The sequence below is a fragment of the Callithrix jacchus genome, chromosome 21, assembly GCF_049354715.1.
Source record: "Callithrix jacchus isolate 240 chromosome 21, calJac240_pri, whole genome shotgun sequence".
NCBI classification, from domain to species: Eukaryota; Metazoa; Chordata; class Mammalia; order Primates; family Cebidae; genus Callithrix; species Callithrix jacchus.
Window position 1 is genome coordinate 52,298,634 of NC_133522.1, and position 17,287 is coordinate 52,315,920.

The window sequence follows — 17,287 nt, forward strand, 5'->3', positions numbered from 1 at the left end:
TGGAATCACGAGGTCAAGAGATCGAGACCATCCTGGTCAACATGGTGAAACCCCGTCTCTACTAAAAACACAAAAAAATTAGCTGGGCATGGTGGCACACGCCTGTAGTCCCAGCTACTCGGGAGGCTGAGGCAGGAGAATTGCCTGAACCCAGGAGGCGGAGGTTGCAGTGAGCTGAGATCGTGCCATTGCACTACAGCCTGGGTAACAAGAGTGAAATTCTGTCTCAAAAAAAAAAAAAAAAAAAAAACCTCTGGTTTTGGCCAGGCAGAACCACTTAGACCTGTAATCTCAGAATTTTGGGAGGCTGAGGAGGGAGGATCACTTTGGCCAGGGGTTCAAGACCAGTTTGGGCAACATAGGGAGACCCTGTTTCTAAAATAAATTTTAAATAAATAAATAAACTCCGTTTTTGGGGTGGGGTGGGTGGAGCTGGGGACAGAGGAGTAAGAAAGCATAACTGTCGACCGCGTGCAGTGGCTCATGCCTGTAATCCCAGCACTTTGGGAGGCGGAGGTGGGCAGATCACCAGGTCAGGAGATCGAGACTAGCCTGTCCAACAGCTGGAATCCTGTCTCTACTAAACATACAAAAATTGACGCATCTGTAATCCCAGCTACTTGGGAAGCTGAGACAGAAGAATCGCTTGCACCCAGGAGGTGGAGGTTGCAGTGAGCCAAGATCGCACCACTGCACTCCACTCTGGCGACAGAACGAGATTCCATCTCGGGGGGCGGGGAGAAAAAACATCATTGTCCCATCACTATAACATTTAAAGATTTGACTAAGCAAAACAAAAGCCCCAGCTGCTGGAGTGCAGGTGCTGTCCCTGGTCCCACAGGCACCCACAGCCCAAATCTCTGGAGGTCAGGGGGGTGCACAGCCAGTGTGGGAACACTTCAGATAGTAGGTGTGCTCAGCCACGAGGGGCACTGGTTTGGTTTGGTTTGTTTTTGCAGCACAGAAGCTTGCTAGATTTGATTTCTGCATCTTCTGAATTTTGGATTATGTTATTTCACCTCTTTCCCAGTAAGTAACACACAACCCAGTGTTGGTTATCATATCATTCTGAAAAGCTGCACAAGTGGCTAAGTCGCTGGACATCAAAGGGGTTTTAAACCACTCTTCTCTTTATTTTGTCCTCCAAATCTTTTTTTTTTTTTTTTTTGAGACAGAGTCTTGCTCTGTCACCCAGGCTGGAGTACAGTGGCACAATCTTGGTTCACTGCAACCTCCACCTCTTTCCTGGGTTCAAGTGATTCTAATGACTCAGCCTCTCCAGTAGCTTGGATTACTGGTCCACACCCCCACGCCTGGCTAATTTTTGCATTTTTAGTAGAGATGGGTTTCACCATGTTGGCCAGGCTGGTCTCAAACTCCTGGCCTCAAGTGCTGGGATTACAGGATGAGCCACTGCACCTGGCCTCTGTCCTTCAGAATTTTTATTTTGCTGCATGAATGTAATGATATCAGGGATCTGTTAGCTATTCCATACATCTATTTATTTGAATAACTTTTGAATACTTTTTCAACTCGTTTCTATGGCATCCATCAAGTTATTTGTGGACAGATTTGGTGAGTACTGATGATGCAGAAAGAGTTCTCTGCACCAGTCATCCACTGACGTCTGTTTTCCAAGACACAGAATTATGATCATTACAGATCATTATTTCCCATCATCTCTTTTTTTTTTTTTGAGACGGAGTCTTGCTCTGTCACCCAGGCTGGAGTGCAATGGTGCAATCTCTGCTCACCACAACCTCCACCTTCTGGGTTCAAGCAATTCTCCTGCCTCAGCCTCCCGAGTAGCTGGGATCACACGTGCATGCCACCACTAATTTTCTGTATTTCTAGTAGAGACTGGGTTTCACCATGTTGGCCAGGCTAGTCTCGAACTCCTGACCTTGTGATCTGCCCACCTCAGCCTTTCAAAGTGCTGGGATTACAGGCGTGAGCCACCACACCCGGCCCCATGTCTTTATCTTTCAAAAGGAAATGGTTTTTGATTCCCAGTTGTTTTGAAATTCGGACTTTCCTATGGATGTGACTGATCTTTGCTCTCGATGTTTTACCCTTCATTTAGGCAGTTTAAAACAGGCCTGTTTATTCAAAGTAAAATTTTTGATCCATAAAGAGTCCTAGTTGGGACATTGTATGTCAGGGATTATGTTATTTTTCTTGGTAGTCATTGCTTTGTTCAAATATATGAACCTGAAAGATACTACTTTTTTATTACCACAAATGATACAGAAGGATTCAACCTGTAGCAACTAGAATAACTGGTTCTTCTAGATGAAGTATCTTAATTATTTAAAAAACCACTTTATAAGACCTCTGGTTTAACTGTTTAGGTTAACCTCTTTAATAATTATCAGCACTGTAAGAAGTTTCTGGTCTCCACTCTTTTTTCAGGCCTAAGCCAATGACTAATTGATACCATGCATCACTATTAAGGCATCTTCACCAAAAGGAACCATGGATGTTCTGCATGAGACATAGACACCTGTTAGAAAAGCAGCTAAATTTCAAACCAGGAATGTGGTGTTGATTCATAGTGCAATGTCCAGAAGGAACTCCCAAAGTACAGAATGACATAGGAGACTCTTTTAGGTGGAATTTCTGAAAATCCATTATTAAATGTTTCTTTTTGAATTTTGTTTCATATGGCAAATGATTCCAGTGTTCCATTTATATTAGTTATGAATTTAAACAAATATTGAGGAAATCACATTTCACCTGGCGTATGGGAAAAATCATGCCAATGGAAGGCAAAGGACTTAAGTTTGAGAAACATCTGGCTGACAGGATGTGTTGGAAAGCAAATTAAAATCCCAAACTCAGCCAGGGGTAGTGGCTCACACTTGTAATCCCAGCTCTTTGGAAAGCTGAGGCAGAAGGATCGCTTGAGCCCAGGAGTTCAAGACCAGCCTGGCCAACATAAGGAGACCTCTTTCTATACAAAAATAAATAAATAAATAATAAATAATTGTCGGGCATAGTGGCACAAACTTGTGGTCCCAGCCACTGGGAACTTCAGCCCAGGAGTTCAAGACTGCAGTGAGCTATGACCATGGCACTGCACTCCAGCCTGGGCAACAGAGCGAGAGCCTGTCTCCTAAGAGGAAAAAAAGGTAGATTCAGAATCTGATACAGAGGTTTAGGGGTGGCCCTGAGGTCTTGGGTTTTTCTTTCTTTTGTTTTGTTTTTGTTTTTGAGACACAGTCTTGTTCTGTCGCCCAGGCTAGAGTGCAGTGGTGCAATCTTGGCTCACTGAAGCCTCCACCTTCTGGATTCAAGCGATTCTTCTGCCTCAGCTTCCTCCTGACTAGCTGGAATTACAGGCACCTGCCACCACACCCAGCTAATGGTTGTATTTTTTAGTAGAGTATTTTCACCATGTTGGTTATGTTGTTCGTCTAGAATTCCTGACCTCAGGTTATCCACCTGCCTCAGACTCCCAAAGTGTTGGGATTACAGGCGTGAGCCACCACGCCCAGCCAGGTTTTGGGCTTTTCATAGGCCCCCTGGGCATCTTTCATGTTGTGGAAATTTGAAAGCCAGGAGCAACCTGCCATACATCAGGAAGCCACTAGATGGCAGGGGCCATCCTTTGGAGCCCATTCCTTAGTCCAGAAAGTGGTCAGAGAGGAAACCTGTGTGCAGTGGGGAAGAGTCCAAGTATACAAGTCAAATCCACTTTAAGAAATAGTTGGTGCAGATGAAAGGGCCGGAAGTGTTCCTCTCACCTCTTGCTCCCCTCTAGTGTCACCTCCAGTATTCGAAATGCTTTGAGGATCCTTAACTACAACTCTGCAACCAGGGAGTTGTGTTATCCTGTAGCACAAGCAGCTAAGGAAAACCTAGCTCAGTGATAGGACTAATATTTATATGGGGTCAATGGCTTTTATTGCCCTTTTGTGCAATATAGGAGATAGAGAAGAAAAACCCAAACCAAAGCATGCATTTGTTCGTTTTTTTCTGCTCTCATTCAATCAACACGGAATAATTCTGTGACCAAATGTGGGGGAAGGTTACCCCACACACCAAACAATCCATTTTCCAGCAGGTTCTTCAGTGGACAGTAGTTGGGTGTCCGCTAATTCAGTTCAATGTTGACACTCCCTACCTTAAAGACAGTGTTAGATCCCACAGGTCCCGGGATTAGTCTCACAAAACCGTCTCCAACTTCAGATGCTAGTCACAGATCGGAGCCGCTAGAACTTCTGACCCATCAGCTACAAATTAAGGTAACCACATGCCCCTCCCCAGACTCAATTAATTTGCTACAGCAGTTCACAAGAACTCAGGGAAACACATTTACCAGTTTATTAATAAAGAATATAATTGGCCAGGCACGGTGGCTCATGCCTATAATCCCAGCACTTTGGGAGGCCGAGGCAGGTGGATCACCTGAGGTCAGGAGTTCCAGACCGGTCTGGTCAACATGGTGAAACCCCATCTGTACGAAAAATAAAAAATTAGCCAGTGTGGTGGCGGGTGCCTGTAATCCTAGCTACTCGGGATGTTGCATTGAACTTAGCACAGAAAGTCAACACCAGAACAAAAGTATGCCAAATTGCAGGGCTTATTGCTGCCGACCACCGAGGACTCACATCTCTCCAACCCGTGGCAGAGAAAGAAGAGTGACAAGACCTTTTTATACCCACAAAACCACCTTGGGAGTGGGGGTGAGGAGCGGAGATGGGAATGAAAGCTGTCAATCACCTCCTAGGCTGAGACGAGGGTGAGGGGGCTCCAGACATTCTAAGGGCCAGGGGACTTTTGTCATTCCGATTGCCACTTATGTGGTTTACAGAGGTCAAGATAAACATTAGTTTATACATTATTTGGACAGGTGTGGGGTCCACATAATTTTAGGTTACTTGGCGCCAGGATGGAATTATCTGGGGGTGCTTACTTTGGTAAACAAAGGCCAGCAATTCTGGCAGTTACAGATAAGAGAAAGTACGCAGCTTGTCCTCGCTTTGCATTTTGCAAGGTAATCTTAGTAGTTAACAGAAGCCGCGGCTAGCAGTCATTGTGAGGAGAATGGAAACAGTTTTCCCATTTTAAAATGGCATTGCCGGGCGCGGTGGCTCAAGCCTGTAATCCCAGCACTTTGGGAGGCCGAGGCAGGTGGATCATGAGGTCAAGATATCGAGACCATCCTGGTCAACATGGTGAAACCCCGTCTCTACTAAAAATACAAAAAATTAGCTGAGCATGGTGGCGCGTGCCTGTAATCCCAGCTACTCAGGAGGCTGAGGCAGGAGAATTGCCTGAACCCAGGAGGCGGAACTTGCGGTGAGCCGAGATCGCACCATTACACTCCAGCCTGGGTAACAAGAGCGAAACTCCGTCTCAAAAAAAAAAAAAAAAAAAAAAATGGCATTGTACTGGTTCTAATTCTAGGTCAGCTATATCACAGGGCGACACAGGAGGTGGAGGTTGCAGTAAGCTGAGATTGTGCCACCGCACTCTAGCCTGGGTGACAGAGTTTGACTCTGTCTCAAAAATAAATAAATAAAAATAAAGAATAATAAAGATTCAGTTGACTAGGCTAAAAGAAAGAATATGATAAAGCATGCAGATGAAGAGATGCATGGGGCGAAGTCAGCAAGCTTTCCGATCCTAGTAGCTTCAGTCCTTATGGAGTTGGGCACAGCACCCTTCCGGCATGTGGAGGTGATCACCAACCCCAGACATCTCTGAACACAGTCCTTTCGAATTTTTATGGAAGCTTCCATTTGTAGGCATGATTAATTATATCATTAGCTGTTGATGACCAAGTCAATTTTCAGCCCCACTTCCCTCCCTGGAGTTGGGAGCTAGAACTGAAAATCTTAACCTTCTAATCAGACCCTGATTTTTCCCACAAGCAGCTCCCACCCTTCGGCTATCTACAGGCCCTCAGCCTCCAGTCACCTCATTAGCACAGAAGATTGCAAGGATTGAAGGAACCAGGTGTCAGGAAAAGATGAGGGAGACATATTTCACAATATCACACCTTCCAAGGGTATGACCCTGTGTCTAAGGGGTAACACATGTTATAAATCAGACATAAAACAGACAGTACCAGCCCATGAGTTTTCTGTGGATGTGCTTTCCCCCTCAATACCAGGAAATGTCGTAACAGAGACTAAAACTCAGCTCTTGCTGTTCTTTTTAGTGGCCACTAAGGTGGTGTCAGTGTGTAGAGCTAATATTTAGATAAAGACAGGTGGGCAAAGGCACTATCTGAGACACGTGAATTATTGTTGGTGTCTGATTTTGTTTTATTCTGACCTAATTAGTTCTACTGGCCTGGCACCGTGGCTCATGCCTGTAATCTCAGCACTTTGAGAGGCCAAGGTGGGTGGATCATGAGATCAGAAGTTCAAGACCAGCCTGGCCAAGATGGTAAAACCCCGCCTCTACTAAAAATACAAAAATTAGCCAGGCATGGTGGTGCACACCTGTAATCCCAGCTACTCGGGAGGCTGAGGCAGAATTGCTTGAACCTGGGTGGCAGAGGTTGCAGTGAGCCGAGATCACACCACTGCCTAGGCGATAGAGTGAGACTCTGTCTCAAAATTAAAATAAAATTTAAAAAATAAGCCGGGCACGGTGGCTCACACCTATAATCCCAGCACTTTGGGAGGCTGAGATGGGTGGATCACGAGGTCAAGAGATCGAGACCATCCTGGTCAATAAGATAAAACCCTGTCTCAGGCCGGGCGCGGTGGCTCAATACTGTAATCCCAGCACTTAGGGAGGCCGAGGCGGGTGGATCACGAGAGATCGAGACCATTCTGGTCAACATAGTGAAACCCTGTCTCTACTAAAAATACAAAAAATTAGCTGGGCATGGTGGTGCGTGCCTGTAATCCCAGCTACTTGGGAGGCTGAGGCAGGAGAATTGCTTGAACCCAGGAGGCGGAGGTTGCGGTGAGCTGAGATCATGCCATTGCACTCCAGACTGGATAACAAGAGCAAAACTCTGTCTCAAAATAAATAAATAAATAAATATCAATCAATTAATTAAATTAAAAGCTGGCAGATCATTTCAAGCCAGGAGTTCAAGACAAGCCTGGCCAACATGGTGAAACTTCGTCTCTACTAAAAATACAAAAATTAGCCAGGTGTGGCTACACACACTTGTAATTCCAGCTACTTGGAAGGTTGAGGCAGGAACCTGGGTGGCAGAGGTTGCAGTGAGCCAAGATGGCCCCCACTGCACTCCAGCCTTGGTGAGTGAGCGAGACTCTGTTTAAAAAATAAAAAAAAAAAGGAAATAAAAGTAATCTTAGTTTTAGAAGATTTGAAAATCCAAGGAAAGCAGAAGGAAGAAAATAAAATTATCTGTTAGTTCATGCCTGGGAGGAATACTTGGGATTTTGTAGTAGACTCCTCTTGGATGTCTATTTAGTCCTATGTAACAAGGCATACTCTACTAAGATGTGAGTGTACTGAAGATTTTGTTCTAAGCTTCCTTTTCACCTAAATGTATTGTCAGTATTTTAGCTATCAGTCATTTTTTTCTACCGTGTTTTGTTATTTATTTATTTTTTTGAGACAGGATCTTACTCTGTCACCCAGGCTGGAGTGCAATGGCATAATCATAGCTCACTGCAGCCTCAACCTCCTGGGCTCAGATGATCCTCCCCCTTCAGCCTCCCAAGTAGCTGGGACCACAGGGGCGTGCCACCATGCTCAGCTAATTCACTTAAAATTGTTTTCTAGAGACAGGATCTCCCTGTGTTGACTAGGCTGGTCTCAAACTCTTGGGCTCACGTAATTCTTCCACTGCGGCCTCCCAAAGCACTGGGGTTAGAGGTGTGAGCCACTGTGCCTGGCCTTGTACTGTGTTTTTAGAAGCTGTATATATTTACTTTATATGCTAGGGAACTATTGATGTTTAGTTATTGAAGAGGTGAGTTAATGTGGAAAATAATAAAATATGATATATGTCTAAACACTTCATTTTAAATTTAAAGAACAGTACATTTGAGATGGAGTCTCACTCTGTCACCCAAGCTGGAGTGCAGAGGTGCAATCTCAGCTCACTGTAACCTCCACCTCACAGGTTCCTGAGGAGGCTCCTCCCTCAGCCTTCTGAGCAGCTGAGACTACAGGTGCCTGCCACCATGCCCAGCTAATTTTTGTATTTTTAGTAGAGACAGAGTTTCACCATATTGGCCAGGCTGGTCTCGAACTCCTGACCTCATAATCTGCCCACGTTGGCCTCCCAAAATGCTGAGATTACAGGAGTCACCTTGCCTGGCCCTAAACAACAGCATATTCACTTTATAATTTTTTTTTTTAGATAGAGTCTTACTGTGTCATTGAGGCTGGAGTGCATGCAGTGCAGTGGTGCAGTATCAGGTGAATTCACCATCGACCTCCTGAGCTGGAATAATCCTCCCATCTCAGCCTCCCTACTAGATGGGACTACAGGTGCATTGTTTTGTATATTTTGCAGAGATGAGGTTTTTACCATGTTACCCAGGCTGGTCTCAAATTCCTGGACTCAAGTGATCCGCCTGCTTCTGCCTCCAAAGTGCCGAAATAATAGGTGTGAGCCACCTCACTCTGTCTCACTTTGCGATCTTTTGGCTACAGGTGTAAAGCTCATTTTTGGAAAGTGGGTCCACTTTACCAGTTTCCTGTCTAAACCATCCTTGTAATATCTAGTTTTGATTTCTCTAGGATGGATGAATAAAGACAGAACATAAAAGACCTTTTTTCTTTTGAGATGGAGTTTTGCCTTGTTGCCCAGGCTGCAGTGCAATGGTGAGAGATCTCAGCTCACTGCACAACCTCTGCCTCCTGGGTTCAAGCGATTTTCCTGCCTCATCTTCCTGAACAGCTGGGATTACAGATGCACACTACCATGCCTGGCTAATTTTTGTATTTTTAGTAGAAATGGCATTTCACCATGTTGGCCAGGCTGGTCTCAAAGTCTTGACCTTAGGTAATCTGCCTCCCTTGGCTTTCCAAAGTGCTGGGATTACTGGTGTTAGCCACAGCACCTGGCTCAGAATGTAAAAGAAATTTGAAGACACTTAATACACCCTCCCAGATCAGGTGCAAATATTTCCCGGCTAGACCAGGTGTGATGGCTCATACCTATAATCCCAACACTTTGGGAGGTTGACAGTAGGATCACCTGAAGCAAAGAGTTGGCCAGCAGGCTGGTCGACAAAGCAAAATCCTCATCTTTATTTTTATTTATTTATTTATTTTGAGATGGAGTTTCGCTCTTGTTACCCAGACTGGAGTGCAATGGCACAATTTCAGCTCACCGCAACCTCTGCCTTCTGGGTTCAAGCAATTCTCCTGCCTCAGCCTCCCGAGTAGCTGGGACTACAGGTGCACACCACCATGCCCAGCTAAATTTTGTATTTTTAGTAGAGATCGGGCTTCACCTTGTTGACCAGGATGGTCTTGATCTCTTGACCTCATGATCCACCCGCCTCGGCCTCCCAAAGTGCTGGGATTATAAGTGTGAGCCACCGCACCCGGCCCTTTATTTTTAAAGAAAGAAAAATTTCCAGTCTTTCTTTCTTTCTTTTTATTTTTTTTGATATGCAGTCTTGCTCTGTCACGCAGCTGGAGTGCAGTGGCGTGATCTCAGCTCACTGCAACTTCTGCCTCCTGGTTCAAGCAATTCTCCTCACTCAGCCTCCCAAGTAGTTGGAACTACAGCATGTACCACCATGCCTGGCTAATTTTTTATTTTTATTTTTTTATGAGGGGAAAGCACAAATGCAGTCTCCCACTACCACAAATTATGCAGTCCAGTTTCCCATATCTAGGGAAATCTCAGGGGTCAGCACATCCGGAGTGCAATGGATGAGCCTCCCCCTGGGAAAACCACCTTCATGATCATGGTACCTCCCCTGCCAGGTGCTTTCTGTATTTTTAGTAGAGACAAGGTTACACCGTGTTGGCCAGACTGGTCTCAAATTCCTGACCTCAGGTTAACCACCCACCTCAGCCTCCCAAAGTGCTGGCATTATAAGCCCATCCACTGCACCCACCCTCACACATATCTGTTTTTCAAAGCTCTTCACTCTTGATATGATTTATTTATTTATTGGAGACAGGGTGTCATGCTGTGGCCCAGGCTGCAGTGCAGTGCCGCAATCACAGCTTACTGCAAACTCCGTTTTCTGGGTTCAAGTGATTCTCGGGCCTCAGCCTCCTGAGTAACTGGGAGTAAAGGCGCTCTTGGGTAATTTCTGTAGTTTTTTTTTTTTTCAGTAGAGACCGAGTTTCACCATGTTAGCCAGGCTGGCTTCAACCTCCTCATCTCAAGTGATTCTCCCATGTCAGCCTCCCAAAATCCTGGGGCTACAGGCTTGAGCCACCCTGCCCAGCCCATTTCTGCTATTATTTAATTGTATTTTTAAATTGTCAAACAATTTACATTTGGAATTGATATTTAGTTTTACTTGTAATGTAGCTTTCTGCTGTTCTTTACCAGGGACTATGTTTATAAAATGTTGTTCAGAAAGAATTGGCAACAATAGCTTAGAATGCAAATGGGCTTGACGCCAGATGGCCTGGGGGTCAGTATTGTCTGAATTAGATACTGGAATTGATGACCCCTCGCCCCAGGCACCTTCTGTTCAAATGATGATAGTTAATGGCATATAGACAACTACTAAGGAGTCTGTATCTTTGTATACAGCACTGGGCCCTGAAAAGAGTCATTGTTTACTGAATATTTATGGCTGGCTGAGAGTCCTGCAAAAGCCTCACTCTGCTACAATGTTCTCAGGTGAATGTCAATTATGACTTTAAAGTTCGTGTACAGGTCACAAACTCTATTCACAGGTGCTACAGATAATTTTGAATTCAAGGCTGGGCTTGTTGGCTCACACCTGCAATTCCAGGATTTTGGGAGACCCAAGCAGAAAGATGGTTTGAGTCCTGGAGCTCCAGACCAGCTTGGGCAACATAGGGAGAGTTCATCTCCACAATAAAAAAAAAAAAAAAAAAATTAGCCAGGTGTGGTGACAATGCCTACAGTCCCAGCTACTCAGGAAGCTAAGGTGGGAGGATCACTTGAACCTGGGAGGTCAAGGTTGCAGTAAGTCCTGATGATGCCACTGCACTCCAGTCTGGGCAACAGAGGGAGGCCCTGAGTCAAAAAGTAAATAAACTGTTGTATCTATGTCTTCCTATCAAATTCTATTATTTGAACTTAGGACTATTTTCATCAAATCCTGTATTTACACCATCCATAAAGAATTTATGTGATGGAATGAAACTACCGTGAGTCCCCTGTGGTTCTAACATAGAGTTGTGCTTTGTCCACCAGGCTGGAGTTTAATGGCATGATCTCGGCTCACTGCAACCTCTGCCTCCTGGGTTCAAGCAATTCTCCTGCCTCAGCCTCCCGAGTAGCTGGGATTACAGGCACGAGCCACCATGCCCAGCTAATTTTTGTATTTTAAGTAGACACAGGGTTTCACCTCTTTGACCAGGATGGTCTCGATCTCTTGACCTCATGATCCACCCACCTCGGCCTCCCAATGTGCTAGGATTATAGGCGTGAGCCACCGTGCCCGGCCTGCTGCAGTTCATTCTCCACAGAAACTGAGTTTCTATCTCACTGAGTGACCTCCATGTGCTCATGTAGCACCAAAGGCCTTTTCTATCACAATCATCATTTTGATTATCAGTTTAGTGGCATTTCCACATGAACAGTTGGAAAGACTAACAAAAACTTAAGTAATATTTCTTTTGATTATAAAAATAATCTTAGGCCAGACGCAGTGGCTCACACCTGTAATCCTAGCACTTTGGAGGGCTGAGGCTGGCAGATTACTTCAGGCCAGAAGTTCAAGACCAACCTGGCCAACATGGTGAAATTTCATCTCTACTAAAATTATAAAAATTAACTGGCGGTGGTGGCACATGCCTGTAATCTCAGCTACTTGGAAGGTTGAGGTAGGAGAATCACTTGAACCTGGGAGGAAGTGATTGCAGTGAGCTGAGATCTCACCACTGCACTCCAGCATGAGGGACAGTGAATGAGACTTTTTTCTTTTTTTTGAGATGGAGTCTCGCTCTGTAGCCCAGGCTGGAGGGCAGTGGCATGATCTCAGCTCCCTGCCACCTCCGCCTCCCAGGTCCTGGTCCAAGTAATTCTCCTACCTCATCCTCCCACATGAGACTGTTTTTTAAAGAAAAGGAAGAGAGAAAAGTAATCTTAGGGGCCGGGTGCAGTGGCTCAAGCCTGTAATCCCAGCACCTTGGGAGGCCGAGGCGGGTTGACGAGGTCAAGAGATCGAGACCATCCTGGTCAACATGGTGAAACCCCGTCTCTACTAAAAATATAAAAAATTAGCTGTGCATGGTGGCACGTGCCTGTAATCCCAACTACTCAGGAGGCTGAGGCAGGAGAATTGTCTGAACCCAGGAGGTGGAGGTTGCGGTCATCCGAGATCGCGCCATTGCACTCCAGCCTGGGTAACAAGAGCCAAACTCCGTCCCAGAAAAAAAAAAAAAGTAATCTTAGTTTTAGATGATTTGGAAAATCCTTGGAAAACAAAAGGAAGAAAATAAAATTATCTGTTAGTTCACGCCTGGGAGGAATAGTTGGGATGTTGCAGTAGACTCCTCTTGGATGTCTGTTTAGTCCTATGGAACAAGGCATGCTTTACTACGATGTGAAGGACCTGAAGATTTTGTTCTAAGCTTCCTTTTCACCTAAATGTATTGTCAGTATTTTAGCGATCAGTCATTTTTTCTATTCTGCTTTTTTATTTATCATTTATTTTTTCTTTAATTTTAATATTTATTTATATTTAATTAATTAATTAATTAATTGATTAATTTATTTTTTTTGAGATGGAGTTTCACTCTTGTTACCCAGGCTGGAGTGCAATGGCGCGATCTCGGCTCACCGCAACCTCCGCCTCCTGGGTTCAGGCAATTCTCCTGCCTCAGCCTCCTGAGTAGCCGGGATTACAGGCACGCGCCACCATGCCCAGCTAATTTTTTGTATTTTAGTAGAGACGGGGTTTCACCATGTTGACCAGGATGGTCTCGATCTCTGGACCTCGTGATCCACCCGCCTCGGCCTCCCAAAGTGCTGGGATTACAGGCTTGAGCCACCGCGCCTGGCCCTATTTATATTTTATTATACTTTAAGTTCTAGGGTACATTTGAGATGGAGTCTTGCTCTGTTGCCCATGCTGCAGTGCACTGGATACAATCTGGGTTCACTGTGCCCTCTGTCTCCCAGGTCAAGCCATTTTTCTGCCTCAGCCTCTGGAGTAGCTGGACCACTGGCACCCATCGTTACACCCAGCTAATTTTTGTGTTTTTAGTAGAGATGTGGTTTCACCATGTTAGCCAGGCTGGTCTTGCTCTCCTGACCTCAGGATATTTGCCTGCCTCGGCCTCCCAGAGTGCTGGGATTACAGAGGTGAGCCACCGTGCCCAGCCTCATTTTTTTTTTTTTTGAGACAAAATCCACTCTGTCATCCAGGCTGGAGTGCAGTGGCATAATTATAGCTCACTGCAGCCTCAACCTCCTAGGTTCAAGTGATCCTCCCACTTCAGCCTCCCAAGTAGCTGGGACCACAGGTGCATGCCCCCATGATCAGCTAATTTTCTTTTCTTTTCTTTTTTTTTTTTGAGACGGAGTTTCACTCTTGTTACCCAGGCTGGAGTGCAATGGTGCAATCTCGGCTCCCCGCAACCTCTGCCTTCTGGGTTCAAGCAATTCTCCTGCCTCAGCCTCCCGAGTAGCTGGGACTAAAAGCACGCATCACCACGCCCAGCTAATTTTTGTATTTTTAGTAGAGTCGGGGTTTCACCTTGTTGACCAGGATGGTCTTGATCTCTTGACCTCGTGATCCACCTGCCTCAGCCTCCCAAAGTGCTGGGATTATAGGCGTGAGCCACTGCGCCCGGCCCGATCAGCTAATTTTCTTAAAATTGTTTTGTAGAGACAGGATCTTCCTATGTCACCTAGGCTGGTCTCAAACTCTTGGGCTCACATAATCTTGCCACCATGGCCTCCCAAAGTGCTGGAATTACAGGTGTGAGCCACTGTGCCTGGTCTTGTACCATGTTTTTAGAAGCGGTACGTATTTATTTTATATGCTAGGGAACCATTGATGTTTAGTTATTGTAGAAGTGAGGTAATGTGGAAAATAATAAAGTATGATATATGTCTAAACACTTTATTTTAAATTTAAACAACAGTATATTGGTTCACTTTGCAATATTTTCTTTTTTTTTTTTTTCTTTGAGATAGAGTCTTACTGTGTCATTGAGGCTGGAGTGCATGAAGTGCAGTGGTGCAGTCTCGAGTGAATTCACCATCAACCTTTTGGGCTGGAATAATCCTCCCATCTCAGCCTCCCTACTAGATGGGACTACAGGTGCATTGTTTTGTATATTTTGCAGAGACGAGGTTTTTACCATGTTACCCAGGCTGGTCTCCAATTCCTGGACTCAAGTGACCCACCTGTCTCAGCCTCCAAAGTGCCGAAATAATAGGTGTGAGCCACCTCACTCTGTCTCACTTTGCCATCTTTTGGCTACAGGTGTAAAGCTCATTTTTGGAAAGTGGGTCCACTTTACCAGTTTCCTGTCTAAACCATCCTTGTAATATCTAGTTTTGATTTCTCTAGGATGGATGAATAAAGACAGAACATAAAAGACCTTTTTTCTTTGGAGATGGAGTTTTGCCTTGTTGCCCAGGCTGGAGTGCAATGGTGAGAGATCTCAGCTCACTGCACAGCCTCTGCCTCCTGGGTTCAAGCGATTTTCCTGCCTCATCTTCCTGAACAGCTGGGATTACAGATGCACACTACCATGCCTGGCTAATTTTTGTATTTTTAGTAGAAATGGGGTTTCACCATGTTGGCCAGGCTGGTCTCAAAGTCTTGACCTTAGGTAATCTGCCTCCCTTGGCTTTCCAAAGTGCTGGGATTACTGGTGTTAGCCACAGCACCTGGCTCAGAATGTAAAAGAAATTTGAAGACACTTAATACACCCTCCTAGATCAGGTGCAAATATTTCCCGGCTAGACCAGGTGTGATGGTTCATACCTATAATCCCAACACTTTGGGAGGCTGACAGTAGGATCACCTGAAGCAAAGAGTTGGCCAGCAGGCTGGTCGACAAAGCAAAATCCTCATCTTTATTTTTATGTATTTATTTATTTTGAGATGGAGTTTCGCTCTTGTTACCCAGACTGGAGTGCAATGGCACGATCTCAGCTCACTGCAACCTCTTCCTTCTGGGTTCAAGCAATTCTCCTGCCTCAGCCTCTCGAGTAGTTGGGACTACAGGCACACACCACCATGCCCAGCTAATTTTTGTATTTTTAGTAAAGATGAGGTTTCACCTTGTTGACCAGGATGATCTTGATCTCTTGACCTTGTGTTCCACCCGCCTCGGCCTCCCAAAGTGCTGGGATTATAGGTGTGAGCCACTGCACCTGGCCCCTTTATTTTTAAAGAAAGAAAAATTTCCAGTCTTTCTTTCTTTCTTTTTATTTTTTTTGATATGCAGTCTTGCTCTGTCACGCAGCTGGAGTGCAGTGGCGTGATCTCAGCTCACTGCAACTTCTGCCTCCTGGTTCAAGCAATTCTCCTCACTCAGCCTCCCAAGTAGTTGGAACTACAGCATGTACCACCATGCCTGGCTAATTTTTTATTTTTATTTTTTTATGAGGGGAAAGCACAAATGCAGTCTCCCACTACCACAAATTATGCAGTCCAGTTTCCCATATCTAGGGAAATCTCAGGGGTCAGCACATCCGGAGTGCAATGGATGAGCCTCCCCCTGGGAAAACCACCTTCATGATCATGGTACCTCCCCTGCCAGGTGCTTTCTGTATTTTTAGTAGAGACAAGGTTACACCGTGTTGGCCAGACTGGTCTCAAATTCCTGACCTCAGGTTAACCACCCACCTCAGCCTCCCAAAGTGCTGGCATTATAAGCCCATCCACTGCACCCACCCTCACACATATCTGTTTTTCAAAGCTCTTCACTCTTGATATGATTTATTTATTTATTGGAGACAGGGTGTCATGCTGTGGCCCAGGCTGCAGTGCAGTGCCGCAATCACAGCTTACTGCAAACTCCGCTTTCTGGGTTCAAGTGATTCTCAGGCCTCAGCCTCCTGAGTAACTGGGAGTAAAGGCGCTCTTGGGTAGTTTTTGTAGTTTTTTTTTTTTTAGTAGAGACCGAGTTTCACCATGTTAGCCAGGCTGGCTTCAACCTCCTCATCTCAAGTGATTCTCCCATCTCAGCCTCCCAAAGTCCTGGGGCTACAGGCTTGAGCCACCCTGCCCAGCCCATTTCTGCTATTATTTAATTGTATTTTTAAATTGTCAAACAATTTACATTTGGAATTGATATTTAGTTTTACTTGTAATGTAGCTTTCTGCTGTTCTTTACCAGGGACTATGTTTATAAAATGTTGTTCAGAAAGAATTGGCAACAATAGCTTAGAGTGCAAATGGGCTCGACGCCAGGTGGCCTGGGGGTCAGTATTGTCTGAATTAGATACTGGAATTGATGACCCCTCGCCCCAGGCACCTTCTGTTCAAATGATGATAGTTAATGGCATATAGACAACTACTAAGGAGTCTGTATCTTTGTATACAGCACTAGGCCCTGAAAAGAGTCATTGTTTACTGAATATTTATGGCTGGCTGAGAGTCCTGCAAAAGCCTCACTCTGCTACAATGTTCTCAGGTGAATGTCAATTATGACTTTAAAGTTCGTGTACAGGTCACAAACTCTATTCACAGGTGCTACAGATAATTTTGAATTCAAGGCTGGGCTTGTTGGCTCACACCTGCAATTCCAGGATTTTGGGAGACCCAAGCAGAAAGATGGTTTGAGTCCTGGAGCTCCAGACCAGCTTGGGCAACATAGGGAGAGTTCATCTCCACAATAAAAAAAAAAAAAAAAAAAAAATTAGCCAGGTGTGGTGACAATGCCTACAGTCCCAGCTACTCAGGAAGCTAAGGTGGGAGGATCACTTGAACCTGGGAGGTCAAGGTTGCAGTAAGTCCTGATGATGCCACTGCACTCCAGTCTGGGCAACAGAGGGAGGCCCTGAGTCAAAAAGTAAATAAACTGTTGTATCTATGTCTTCCTATCAAATTCTATTATTTGAACTTAGGACTATTTTCATCAAATCGTGTATTTACACCATCCAAAAAGAATTTATGTGATGGAATGAAACTACCGTGAGTCCCCTGTGGTTCTAACATACAGAGTTGTGCTTTGTCCACCAGGCTGGAGTTTAATGGCATGATCT

The 17,287-nt window shown here is 45.0% G+C and overlaps 2 non-coding genes across 2 annotated transcripts; both read right to left on the reverse strand.

Moving 5' to 3' along the window:
* Window positions 1-9,732: 9,732 nt before the first annotated feature.
* LOC118150020 (U1 spliceosomal RNA) lies at window positions 9,733-9,896 on the reverse strand. The gene has a single exon (XR_004737788.1). It is a non-coding gene; the product is annotated as a U1 spliceosomal RNA (small nuclear RNA).
* Window positions 9,897-15,684: 5,788 nt separating this feature from the next.
* Window positions 15,685-15,848, reverse strand: LOC118150021 (U1 spliceosomal RNA). Its single transcript, XR_004737789.1, has one exon. It is a non-coding gene; the product is annotated as a U1 spliceosomal RNA (small nuclear RNA).
* Window positions 15,849-17,287: the final 1,439 nt, after the last annotated feature.